At 46.2% G+C, this 13,891-nt stretch overlaps 1 protein-coding gene across 8 annotated transcripts in view; it reads right to left on the minus strand.

The window, feature by feature from the left end:
* The window catches only part of ZDHHC7 (zDHHC palmitoyltransferase 7), a 58,695-nt gene that overhangs the window by 24,743 nt on the left and 20,061 nt on the right, over positions 1–13,891 (minus strand). For 2 of the 8 annotated variants that reach the window (XM_074027693.1, XM_065536722.1), the window contains exon 1: positions 9,226–9,343. The exons of the other annotated variants lie outside the window; for them this stretch is intronic. The gene's annotated coding sequence lies outside the window, so the exon portion shown is untranslated. Of the gene's footprint in view, positions 1–9,225; positions 9,344–13,891 lie in introns of those variants that run through there. 8 annotated transcript variants of the gene reach the window in all.

Raw genomic sequence — 13,891 nt, forward strand, 5'->3', positions numbered from 1 at the left:
TTTCTCAAAGTTAAACAAATATCTACCCTGTGACTCAGAGATAGAACTTCCAGGTATTTACCCAAGAAAAATAAATATGAATATGAACACAAAAACTTGTCCGATACTGTTCACAGCAGCTTTGTTCATAATACCCACAAACTGGAAACAACCCAAACCCGTCAACAGGAAATAGATAACAAACATTGGTATATTTACATAACGGCAGACTTCTGAGCAAAAAAGCAGGAAAATATTCCTGATACAAGCAACATAGCTACATCTCAAAAATACTATGCTAAGTGAAAGAAGCCAGACATGGAAGAATATATACGGTGTGATTCCATGTGTATGATATTCTAAATGAGGCAAACTCGTTTATTTAGAAAGAAATCAGAATAAGGATTTGAGCACAAGTAGAAGTGACTGTGGAGAGGGCCAAGGTAACACTGTAAGTTGAGAGGCATGCCTGTATCTTAAGACAAGTGGGTGACACAGGCATATGCGTTTGTTAAAACAAAATACAATCCACTGTTTAAAAAACACCCAATTGACTATATACTTTAAATTGTGGGGCTGGGTACAGTGGCTCATACCTATAATCCCAGTGCCTTGGGAGTCCAAGGCAGGATCGCTTGAGCCCAAGAGTTCGAGACTAGCCTAGGCAACATAGCAAGACCCTGTCTCTACAAAAAACTTTTTTAAAAATTGGCCAGGCAGGGCCTGTACTCCCAGCTTCTCAGGAGACTGAGGCAGGAGGACCACTTGAGTTCTGGAGGTCGAGGCTGCACTGAGACGTGTTTGTGCCACTGCACTCCAACCTGAGCAACAGAGCAAGACCCTGTCTCTAAAATAAAATGAAATAAAATAAAATAAAATTGTGCATTTCACCGTACATTAATCATGCCTCAATTAAAACCATGAGTAGGAGAAAAAATACCCAGCACAGGCATGCATGGCAGGTGTGAAAGTGCAAGGGTGCGGCACGAGGCAACTCCCAGCGAGTGGTGGAGACACTCTTCTTCCTGGATAACCTGTATTCCTGAGTCAAGACCCTGTCTTGGATTTACTTGTATCTGTAACTTCAAGCGAGTTTCTTAAGCTCTTCGCCCTTACTTTTTTCCTTGGCTATAAACAGAAAATGTATTTCTCAGGAACACACTGAAAACAAGTAAACAAAAGATACCAGTATTCTCTGGTGATCAGTGACTACAGAAAAGAACCAAGACATAATTATTTTTACCACTGCACTGCTAAGTATGTCCACCCTACAGTCTGGTATTCATGTTTATATTAAAACACTATTTAAACTTGCCATTGCTTCACTATTCATACACCCACTTTGGCCCCATAAAAAACGGAATTAAGCAAACCTGTCTTAGAATAGAAGCATACAAAACAAACTCAACCCCTGCCATGAACAGTCCGTTCAATTCAAACCTCAGGTTGGGGAGTTGGGGGTGGGCATCCAAGCACATATCTGTGCAAGGCCCCAAGGACAGGCAGCCAAAGACAGCTTCAGCCACAGGAGCAGAGTGCACACAGCAGCGGGGTGGGAATCTGATGTGCAAAGTGCTTTCCCCAAGTCAGGAGCAAAGTGTGATCAGGGAGAGAGATGAAAACAGCTACTTCTGGAGGAACCAGAGAAAGTGTCAATAAAGACGACAGACAGCATGGGTGGCCCCAACAGACCAGCAAGATATGGACAAGAGAGGACAATCTTGTGAGACAGCGCAGAGGCAGAAGGGAACTCTGCATTCCGGTGGGGAATGTGACCAGAGGGACAAACCTGAGGCCCACTGGAACCACAGCCTGAATGCCAGGCTAAGGAACCTGGAATTCTGGACTTCATTCTGCTGGAAAGGGAGGCACCAGACCTTAGGTAAATCAGATGGTTTAAAAGATAACTGGGGCCGGGCGCGGTGGCTCACGCCTGTAATCCCAGCACTTCGGGAGGTGGGTGGATCACTTGAGGCCAGGAGTTCAAGACCAGCCTGGCCAACACGGCAAAACGCCATCTCTACTAAAAATACAAAAATTAGCCAGGCGTGGTGGCCCGTGCCTGTAATCCTAGTTACTTGGGAGGCTGAGTCAGGAGAATCACTTGAACATAGGAGGCAGAGGTTGCAGTGAGCCAAGATCGCGCCACTGCACTCCAGCCTGGGCGACAAAGCAAGCCCCCATCTCACAAAAATAAATAAATAAAAATAAAAAGATAACTGGCAACAAAGTGAGACTAGGTTGGCAGAAGGAAGACTGGCAACCAGGAGCCCACTGCCCTAAGCAGCAGGGCCTCTTCCGAGGCTGGGGACCGTCTGAGAGACAGTCACAGAAAGAAAAGCAATACAGAGACTGATGGGACAGAACAGAGGGGAGCACAGCAACTACAGCAAAGAGGGACATGGAGCATTTGTGCCCTGGGGGAACACTCTTTTGGGACGTGGGCGCTGCAGACTCAGGGAGAGTGCCAAGACTGGGGCGCACTGAATTTGAGGTGTCCATGGGCCAAGCTCACAAAGCTGACCAGCAAGCAGACAACGAATGCTCTGACCCAGAATGAGAGGCCCCAGCACAGAGGTGACAGGTAAAATGGGACCAAAGTGGGACCGGATGAGCTCCCCAGGCTGGGACCCTGGGGAGCAGAGACATTAAGTGAAGGAAGCTAGGAAAGGCAGGGAAGGGAGTTGAGGGAAGCAGGAGGGAAGGGAAATGAGGAAGGCTGGAGGAGTCAACAACCCCAAATAAGCCAGGGGAGAGGCCAATGGGATTAGCGGGTACCTTTTGCTGACAGTTTCAGTAAGTGTTACAAGACTGGGAGACTGGGTAGTGAGAAAATTAAAGAAGCCAATTTTATAAACTGTTGTTAAGTGACAAACATCTGTAGCTAGAGGGAAAAGTGGAGGAAAATCTTTTTTTAAACTTCCCCTCATATATTATCTGATTTAATGCTTAGGACAATCCTCAAGAAGTTCTTGGTCTCCGCATTTTACAGAGGAGCTCCTTGGACCTATGGGATTGAAGTGTCACCCACAGTGACAATTAGTCAATGAGTTATCAGAGTCTCAACCCCGGGTCCCTGTAACTCCATGCAAGTCCCACCATGAGGCATTTTAGTATGACCATGCCACACTCTTAAAAAGCCTGTGATAGCCCCAAAACTAGATTTAATGGAAACAAGAATTTATGCCTAGTTAAGCCAATTAAGTTACTAGACTAAGAGTACGTAAGCTAAGAGGCCCTGCCACACTGGTCCCATTTTCTTTTTCTAATTTTGTACTTTTTTTTTTTTTTTTTTTTTACCTTTTCTTACAACTACAAAAGCAATATAGGCTCACTATAGTTTTCTGTTTTTAAAGAATGAGATTCTGGCCAGGTGCAGTGGCTTGTGCCTGTAATCCCAGCACTGTGGGAGACCGAGGCAGCTGGATCACCTGAGGTCAGAAGTTCAAGACCAGCCTGGTAAACATGGTGAAACCCTGTCTTTACTAAAAATACAAAAACTAGCTAGGCATGGTGCCGCATGCCTGTAATCCCAGCTACTCGGGAGGCTGAGGCAGGAGAATCACTTCAACCTTGGAGGCAGAGGTTGCAGTGAGCCGAGATCGCACCACTGCACTCCAACCTGGGCAAAGGAGTGAGACTCTGTCTCAAAAAACAAACAAAACAAAACAAAACAAAAAAACAGAGATTCCAAGTTTGCAGACACAGGGAATGAAACTCTAGAGAAGGAAAGACAAAAGGTGAAAGACAAAACTGTTCAGAGAATGAAAAGATAAGCCACAAACTGGAAGAAAATATTTGTAAATCATTTATCTGATAAAGAACTCATACCAAGGATACTGAAAGGACTTTTAAAACTCAACAGTAACAAACACAATTTTTTAAATAAGCAAAAAGATCTGAACAGACACCTTACTAACAAGGTTATACAAGTGGAAAATCAGCACATGAAGATGCCCACCATCATATGTCATTAAGGAATTGCTAATGAAGACAATGAGGCACCACTACCTGCGTATGAGGATGGCTACAATCAGAACAACTGACCAGGTCAACTGCTGGCGAGGATGCCGAACAACAGGAATTCTCCTTTATTTTCATGTGAACACAAAATGGTACAGCCACTTTGGAAGACAGTTTAGCAGTCTCTTACAAAGTTAAATATACTCTTACCATAAGATCCAGCAATCACGCTCTTAGGCATTTTCCCAACTGATTTGAAAATTTAACATCCACACAAAACCCTGCACAGGATATTCATAGCAGCTTTCTTCATATTCACTAAAAAGTGAAAGCAACCAAGATGTCTTTCAGTAGGTGAATGGATACCTGTGGTACATCCATACAATTCAGCAATAAAAAGAAATAAAGAAATTAACTATTAACACACAGTGGCATGGATCAATCTTTTTTTTTTTTTTTTTTTGAGACAGAGTCTGGCTCTGTCGCCCAGGCTGGAGTGCAGTGGCCGGATCTCAGCTCACTGCAAGCTCCGCCTCCCGGGTTTACGCCATTCTCCTGCCTCAGCCTCCCAAGTAGCTGGGACTACAGGCGCCTGCCACGTCACCTGGCTAGTTTTTTTGTATTTTTTTTTTTTTTTTTTAGTAGAGACGGGGTTTCAATGTGTTAGCCAGGATGGTCTCGATCTCCTGACCTCGTGATCTGCCCATCTCGGCCTCCCAAAGTGCTGGGATTACAGGCTTGAGCCACCGCGCCCGGCCTGGATAAATCTTAAAAGCATATTGTTAACTAGAGGTCAGGAGTTCAAGACCAGCCTGGCCAACATGCTGAAAACTCGTCTCTACTAAAAATACAAAAAATTAGCCAGGCGTGGTGGCGCATGCCTGTAATCCCAGCTACTTGGGAGGCTGAGGCAGGAGAATCACTTGAACCCAGGAAGTGAAGGTTGCAGTGAGCCAACAAGAGTGAAACTCTTTCTCAAAAATAAATAAATAAATAAAGCATATTGTTAAGTAAAAGAAGCCCACGAAAAGGCTACATATTGATGACTCCAATTATATGACATTTTGAAGAAGGCAGAGCTAGAGATGACAGTAAATGGATCTGTGGTTGGCACAGGCTGAAGAGTGGGTAAAGCTCAGGGGTTTGCTTTAGGGCAGTGTAACTTTATGACCCTGTGATGGTGGATACATAACATGATGAACTTGCAATAACTCACAGAACTTTATGACACAGTGAACCTCAATGCATGCAAATTTAAAGGAAATATTCTAGGAGGTCGAGATCTCAGGACGGAATGCAGGCTGTGACAGAAGAACCTAACTATATTCCGAATCCACGAATGTACGAAAACCTTACTGCAGAGGGCACAGGGAAGGTGCTGACCTAAGAAACTTGGGTAGTGAGTGGAATCTGTGAGACTAAGGTCTTACACCATATGCAGGAGCCATATGCACCGTATTCTAGTGGATAAACTTGTTTCCCATGAGGTATGATGAACAATCCTGAAACTATTATATTAATACTTACATTCTGCAATTTAACAATGAAGTATGCAGTGGCTCATGCCTGTAATTCTGGCACTTTGGGAGGCCGAGGCAGGAGGATCGCCTGATCCCAGGAGTTTGAGACCAGCCTGGGCAACACAGCGAGATCTCGTCCCTACAAATAAACAAAATAGGCCAGGCACAGTGGCTCACACCTGTAATCCCAGCACTCTGGGAGGCCGAGGTGGGTGGATCACCAGAGGTCAGTAGTTCGAGATCAGCCTGGCCAACATGGTGAAATCCCATCTCTACTAAAAATACAAAAAGTAGCTGGGTGTGGCGACGCACGCCTGTAATCCCAGCTACTCTGGAGGCTGAGGAAGGAGAATCACTTGAACCTGGAAGGCGGAGGTTGCGGTGAGCCGAGATCGTGCCAATGCACTCCAGCCTGGGTGACTCCGTGTCAAATTATATATAGAGAGAGAAATTTAAAGCAAAAAAGAGCCAGACATGGTGGCACACATCTGGGGTCTCAGCTACTTGGGAGACTTAGGGGAGGGAATTGCTTGGGCCCAGGCAGTTAAGGTTGCAGTGAGCCATGATCACACCACTGCACTCCAGCCTGGGCAACAGAGCAAGACCCTGTCTCAAAAAAAAAAAAAAAAAATTAAGTAAATGGATGGCAAGAGCCAGGCTTCTCACTGTTGGGGTGCAAGGTTCCAGGTAAGCAAGAGGAGGAAGCTAGAATGACCTACACTTTTGGTTTAAGAAAGATACAAGCAGTTACATATGGAAATATCTATAGATACGTATACACACATGGGTTAGCATCCACACATATTTATACTTGCTCTGTCAGCTGAGACGGCCTAGAAGCAACACCCCAACAGCCACCAGCACACCTAATTCTCAGATCTTGGTTTGCTGTTGTTGCTTAACATTGAAGATGGGATCTTGCTATGTTGCCCAGGCTGGTCTTGAACTCCTAGGCTCAAGAGATCTTCCCACGTCAGCCAAAGTGCTGGGATTATAGATGTAAGCTACCACAGATCTTGGTTTTTAATACCATTCTCTAATAAATAAAAGGAACCAGGACTGAGGCAAAAATATATATACAAGATGAGCTTGGAGCATCTTGTATTGCCAGACAGTAATGAAGTGTTCACAACACACACACACAATCATGGGGACAGGTGGACACATGAAAGGGATATAGGAACCAAGTAAAAGAGCTCCCAATGGTCAAAGCTTTTTCCAGGAAAATAAAATAGTATTGCTTTATAACCCGAAGCATCAAGTAAACATGCAAGAGTCCAGACTGATATAAAGCAATAGTTGAATAAACAGAAAATAGACAAATACCTAGTGCTAGCGCCGCGAGTCCGAGGAACACCCGCGGCTCCTCCTCCTCCAGGACGGAAGACACCGCTCCCCACCCCTCAAGTATGGCCATTCGCAGGGGCGGTTTCTAACGAGTGGAGTACAGAAAGGAAGAAAATAATTTTACCAAGGAGAAACTTGGCAAACACCACCTCAGTCAGCCAGGTGTTCAAGGCCATATCCACAGCAATGAGTCGTGTGGACAGAACGCAGCCTTGACAGGTTGTGGCGGGACAGGCCCTCTAACTGTATCACCCAAGTCTAGTCATGAGGCAAATACCAAACAAGTCCCAAGAGAAGGGCATCCTACAGAAAATCCCTGATCCGCAGCACTGCTCTCAACTGCCAATCACCCAAACAAGGAAGGCCTGAGAAAGCACCACAGCCAAGAGGGGCCTAAAGAGACGTGCCCACTCGTGTCCTGTGTGATCCTGGGTGGGATCTTGGGACAGAGAAAGGATATTAAGGAAAAGCGGAGGAAATCGGAATCAAGTGTGAATTTTATTGACATGAGAAAAAGCGTGGGTGGAGTGGGGGATGGTCGATAAAGCAGAATGATCCTTCCTCCCCGGAGGAAGAAAGGAGAACCCCGGGATTAAGAGAAGTGAAAGCAGTTCACACTCAGGAAGACCTGAGTGTCTCAGCAGAGAGGAGGAGCGGGGCCACAGCGCTGGGAGGGCCTATGGAGATTGCAAAATGGAGATGGGGTGGAGAGGTGGCAGCCAAGAGGGGCCTGAACCTTCACCCTGTGGGGCCCAGACAATGCTGACACCTTAAGTGTCTCATAGAGGATGGGAATGGCTGGTCCTTTTATCCAAAGGCCCAGTCCAGCACCGTAAACTTACCCAGGACTGGAGATTAGCCAGGATGATGGGCTAGAAAAGCAGAGTAACGAAGGCAAGACAAAGATGCAAGCTGGAGAGGCCAACCTCAGAGTCCAAGGGGCAGGAGGAGAGGCCTGGTAAGCCAAGGGACCGAAACTCAGGGCACTGAGGGCCTGAGGAGCCTGAGAAACAGACTCAGAGGAAGTGAGGGGCAGGACTGAGGCTGGGTCCAGCGGGGAGCTGTAAGATCCAGAGGCAGTGGTTCCTATGGGCTGGGCAAACAGGGGGCCGCACAGAAGCAGAGGTGAAGGTGCCCACATTGCAGGTATGTCACCAGACCAGATGAGTCAGGGAACCTGAGTCAAGGTGGGGAAGGCTACAGAAGTCACGTCCTCACTCAACTCGCAAAAGGAGCGCAGCACTCAGCTGACTCGCTGCAGTGAGCCAACAGCGATCGCGCTCCTAAGTGCTCTTGCCATCAACTGGCAATCATGAAATATTCAGTTTGTCCTTTCAAATCCTACCATAGGAAATCATGCTCTATGAAACCACGATTTTCTACTCAAATTACTGAATCCAAAGATCAGAATATTAACTTTTAAGGAATAAAAATCCACACCAGAATATTAACCCAACTAAAGCCACATCTCAATGATATGCTGGCACATAAGCCATATGGCGAATAGTGACCTTGCCTGACCTTTCTAGAAGGGCATTTCATGTTAAAATACTTAATTACTCTACAGTAGGACACAAACACTGCAGATCAAAAACATGGCAACCTGGGGGAACACACACAGCACACGATGGACCATGGACGTGGGAGAGGGAACGCCAGTCTCAGGAGTGAGGGGCCTGGGGGACAACCCTGGCTTTCCTTCCCCCTAGCTGCACCCTGTCTCTGACTGGATACTTCTCCTCCACCCATGTCAACGCCGGGAGCACCCAGGCTTAGTCCTCGGTCTTCCCTTCATCTACATGCTCTCCACAAAGGAGTTCATGGGGACCTCAATTTCATGAAGTTTAAAAAAAAAAAAAATCTGGAAAACTCTCAGGCTGACAATGCATCGCTAAGTGCGTCTATCCAACTGGCCACTCCACAACTCCAGGGGAGGAGGTCAAAGCAGAACCTTCCCCAGTCAGTCACCACGCCACACTTTCCCATCTCAATAAACGGCACACTGAGGTCAAAAAACAAGGACCCGCCCTTCATGTATCTCATTCCCCACCTCTCCACATCTAGCTGATCAGCAAGTCCTATAGGGTGCACCTCTAAACCTACCCCAAATCCGACCACTTCTCTCACCTCCCCACCTGCCCAGACCAAGGTCTCATGAGGCTCTCACCTACGGAGCGCTCAGATCACCTGCTAACCCGTCCTCTCTCTACTCTCACGCCTCTGCTCACTCAACAGTCCGGTCCCCCATATGGCACCCAGCGTGGTCTTCTACAGATATAAATCAGATCATGTCACTCCCCTGCCTAAGCTCGTGCAATCACTGCCTTTTCAGTGAGAATAAAATCCCCACCACCACCACTCCACCCCACCACCGTGGCCTAGAAAGCCTCACTCCATCTGCAGCCTGCTGGCCTACCTTCCTAGCAGCCTCTCCCTGGCTGCTTTTTCTGCCATCACCTCAATGGAATGTTCCTTGTAGTATCCCCAGCACTCCCGAGCTCACCACGCACTCCACAAACATTTGTTGAGCGAATAAGTAAGGGAAGGAGGGTGCTTGAGGAAGACAAGAAAAAGTAGAAAGGAAGCCCACAGGCAAATGATAGGGGCATGTGATCAGATCTGCCAGAGAAGTGGGCCAGAGGCCCGAAGCAGCCTGGGAGGAAAGGAATAGAAGAGAAATGCACCAGGGTTACAGAGAAAGAGGGAGAAGCGGGTGAAGGGAAAAACCTCACCTGCAGGGAAGTCACAACTTCAGGTCCAGAAAACACGCGCACGGGACCCCACTAGAGCACGCAGGCCAGATGAGGCGGTCTCCAAGGAATGCTTACTTGTACCCCAAAGGTTCCCCTTTCATCCCTGGACGAGAGCCGCAACCCAACTTTGACAGTCAAATGGAGCAGCTATTTTTAAAAATCCCAGCATGGTAACTAAACCCTCAAGAAATCCAAATCCAGAAATAAAAAGAACTCTAGAGTTCCAAACCTCATTAAGTGTTCATCCCAGGGAATAGCAGAGCCTGAATCAGGCTGGTATTCCCAACCTCCTTCCCTGTCTTCCTAGAGTTTCCCTGTTTAATACAGAATGAGCTTTTATAATGCCAGATTAACCAGAGTTCAAAATACTAAGAAAATATGACATGCTAATAATACACTTAGCTCTCAATTACAAGTTAATGACAACATAAAATATGAGGGTGAGACGAAAGGCTATTTACTGAGCATCTACTGTATGTCAGGAGATTTATGCACCTGACCACCGCCCTAAAAGCCAGGCGTTATCGTGAGCTCATTTTCAGGATGACAAAATTAAGTCTTACAGGCTAAGTGCCTTGCTCAGATCCACAGCCAGTTAGGGTGGAGTCAGAACTGTTTTGACTCCAAAGCTCGTGTTCTTCCATTAAAATACATTGGCTTCCAGAGCACTCAGTTTTAGAAAGTGCATTCTGTAATGAATAAACTGAATGTGGGAAATATGGAATCTAAGAATTCAAAACATTTCAGTGAACTGTAAAAGCTGGTCTCCAATGAGACTGGAAGCCTTTCTAGCTGACTGCCCTTCCTCGCACGGTGCTGCAAATGAACTGCAGTGTTTCCCGGTGAACCAAACCACCAGCTTAACAGAGTGTCTTTTTCCAAATCAGAGACATTCCTCGTGCAACCAGAATTGATTCACCACCTTTTAGCCTCTGGACACAAAATTCCTCCTCCTCCTCCTCCATTCCTGCATGCATGACAACACTTCCCACTTACAGCTCTGATCCTTCTCTTCTCACCTTTCCCACAACCCAAGTTTAGGCAGCCCTCATCTCTAGCCTGTACCTCTGCAGAACGCTAACTTCAAGGGTCACTAGATTCCACTGACTCTCCACATGGCTGCAGGAGTCACCGTTCGAAATCACAGCACAGGCCAGGGGTGGCGGCTCACACTTGTAATCCCAGTGCTTTGAGAGGCTAAGGTGGGAGGAACACTCGAGTTAAAAGACCAGCCTGGGCAACATAGCAAGACCCTGTCTCTACAAAAAAAAAATTTAATTAGCTGGGCACAGTGGTACACAGCTGTGGTCCCAGCTACTTGAGAGGCTGAGGCAGGAGGATTACTTGAGCCCAGGCGCTCAAGGCTGCAGTGAGCTATGACTGCATCACTGTACTCCAGCCTGAGTAACAGAGCGAGACCCTATCTCAAAAAAATTAAAAACCTAAACAAAAATTCCTTGAAAAATAAAATTAAATAATTTAAAAATAATATATAGGGCTAGGTGCAGTGGCACCTACCTGTAATCCCAGCACTTTAGGAGGCTGAGGTGGGCAGATCATTTGATCTCAGGAGTTCAAGACCGGCCTGAGCAACAAGGCAGGATCCCATTTCTATAATTTTTTTTAAAAAAGGAGCCCGGTGCAGTGGCGTGCACCTGTAGCCCCAGCTACTCAGGAGGCTAAGGTGGGAGAATCGCTTCAGCCCAGGAGGTTGAGGCTGCAGTAAGTTGACATCATGCCACTGCACTCCAGCCTAGGTGACAGAGTAAGACCCTGTCTCAAAAATAGCAATAATAATAAATAAAATAAAACAAAACCACAGCACAGGTCACAAAATCAACCTGTTATGAAACCTTCTGGCTCTCCCAACCTTTCCAGGCTCAACATTCCCCACTCTCTTCCATATGGTGCTCCTTTGGATTCCCCTTACCTCGCCTGTCATACCTCTGTGGTTTTGCTCCTGTTTCCTCCAATTAGAATTCTCTCTTTCTCTGCCTTGCCAAATTATTCATTCACCAAACAGTTTTCAAGCACCCACTACCTATAATACACTATAGAAGAACACAGCATTTTCAAAACCATAAGATGCTGAACCAAAATCTGGCACTGTCTGGGCCCCATGCAGAGTCTGGGTTTGATTAGAGGATTAATAGGATTCCCCTGAAATGTTTTTCAAGCATGGAATGGAGGCTGGGTGCAGTGGCTCACGCCTGTAATCCCAGAAATTTGGGAGGCCAAGGCAGGTGGATCACCTGAGGTCAGGAGTTCAAGATCAGCCTGGCCAATATGGTAAAAACTCATCTCTACAAAAATACAAAAATTAGTTGGGCATGATGGCAGATGCCTGTAATCCCAGCTACTCGGGAGGCTGAGGCAGGAGAATCACTTGAACCTGGGAGGCGGAGTTTGCAGTGAGCCAAGACCATGCCATCGCACTCCAGCCTGGGCAACAGAGCAATACTCCATCTCAAAAAAAAAAAGAAAGGAATGGAATGGAATGGAACTCAGTAGCAAACAGGGCTGAGATTACCAAGACAAGGATATGTTTGTAAATAGAAGTGAAGAAACCAGCAAATGGAAAAAACAATCAAAAAGGCAAGAGATAGTAAACGATAATCCACAGACCCATAACGAGCAGACCAAAGCAGACACAAGGGTTAACATCAGGAAGGAGGGACTGTCTCTTCCTCAGAGGCAAAGCAGAAGAAAATGACTGATGGATAGATACTCAAAGACATTTTAGTTAGAAGGAAACTAAGGTTGAGAGCTCTCCCTGTGGCCTGTGTCTCCTCCATGTTCTAGAAGGGACAGTCATTTGTCAATGGCAAAGCACAGTAGCATACAGTATTTTCAAGTAGGAAGGGACCAGGAAAGAAGTAGGATATGTAGTAAATGATTTCACCAGGCCAGGCACAGTGGAACATGCCTGGAATTCCAGGCCGAGGCAGGCAGATTGCTTGGGCCCAGAGGTTTCAGACCAGCCTGGGTAACACAATGAGACCCTATCTCTACAAAAAATAGGCCAGGCATGGTGGCGTACACCTGTGGTCCCTGTTAAGTGGGAGGCTGAGGCAGAAAGAACCACTTGAGCCCAGGAGACCAAGGCTGTAGTGAGCCATGATTGTGCCACTGCACTCCAGCCTGGGCAAAAGAGCAAGACCCTGTCTCAAAGCAAACAAACAAAAAACAATTTAACTTTATTTAATCTTACCCAAAAAGAGGTCTGACCTTTGTCCTCAGCTAATAATACGATGTAGGGTGAGGGGGGAGCTGTTTGTCACAGGATATCAGTCTATCTCGGAACTAAGATCAACCATGTAGGCAATCAATCAATCAATCAATCAATCAATCAATCATGACTGCATAATGGAACCTCAATAACAACTGACCACCAAGGCTCAGGTGAGCTCCCCAGGCTGGCAATACTCCATGCATATTGCCACACATCAATGCCAAAAAAGTAACGTGTTCTAACTCCATAGGGAGAGGACAATCGTGCCTTTGGTACTTCCCCATCTGGTACTTCCCTGGACTCCACCCAAGGGTAGTTTTGGGAACCACCACCTACAACCCCCACCAAAAAAAGAGACAACTTGCAGTTGGTATCACAAGTGAGGGCAGTCCTGTGTGGACTGGTACTATTCCCTCTCAACTTTATAGCTAGCTAAGTGGCACAGTCCAACTAAACTCTTCTCAGATGTTACAACCGAAGGGTCACACAGCAAGTTGTTAACACTGACCCTGGAGACTAACTTTGGGAATAAGAACTTCCAGTGAAAATGACAGTTCTGACTTTATGTTCTGCTCTAGGGTTTCGGAAAAAAAAGGGTCAGACGCAGTGGCTCACGCCTGTAATCCCACCATTCTGGGAGGCTGAGGCACGCGGATCACCAGAGGTCAGGAGTTGGAGACCGGCCTGACCCAACATGGAGAAATCACGTCTCTACTAAAAATACAAAATTAGCCAGGCATGGTGGCGCATGCCTGTAATCCCAGCTACTCAGGAGGCTGAGGCAAGAGATTCGCTTGAACTCAGGAGGTGGAGGTTGCAGTGAACCAAGATCGAGCCATTGCACTCCAGCCTGGGCAACAAGAGCGAAACTCCATCTCAAAAAAAAAAAAAGTACTTCTTAACTTAAAATATTATTTTAAAGAAACATACCCCAAAAAGCAGCTTTAGTAAAATTATCTTGTATAGTTGTCCAATCAGGAAAACTACTCAATGTTCATCTCAAACATTAACTTTCTATGTGAACTTATTTCTAGACCCATTTCCTTTGTTAATTTAACAAAGATTGTATTATTTGTATCAACAAAGCATCCAAGCCA

The sequence above is a fragment of the Macaca fascicularis genome, chromosome 20 (assembly GCF_037993035.2).
Source record: "Macaca fascicularis isolate 582-1 chromosome 20, T2T-MFA8v1.1".
Lineage (NCBI taxonomy): Eukaryota > Metazoa > Chordata > Mammalia > Primates > Cercopithecidae > Macaca > Macaca fascicularis.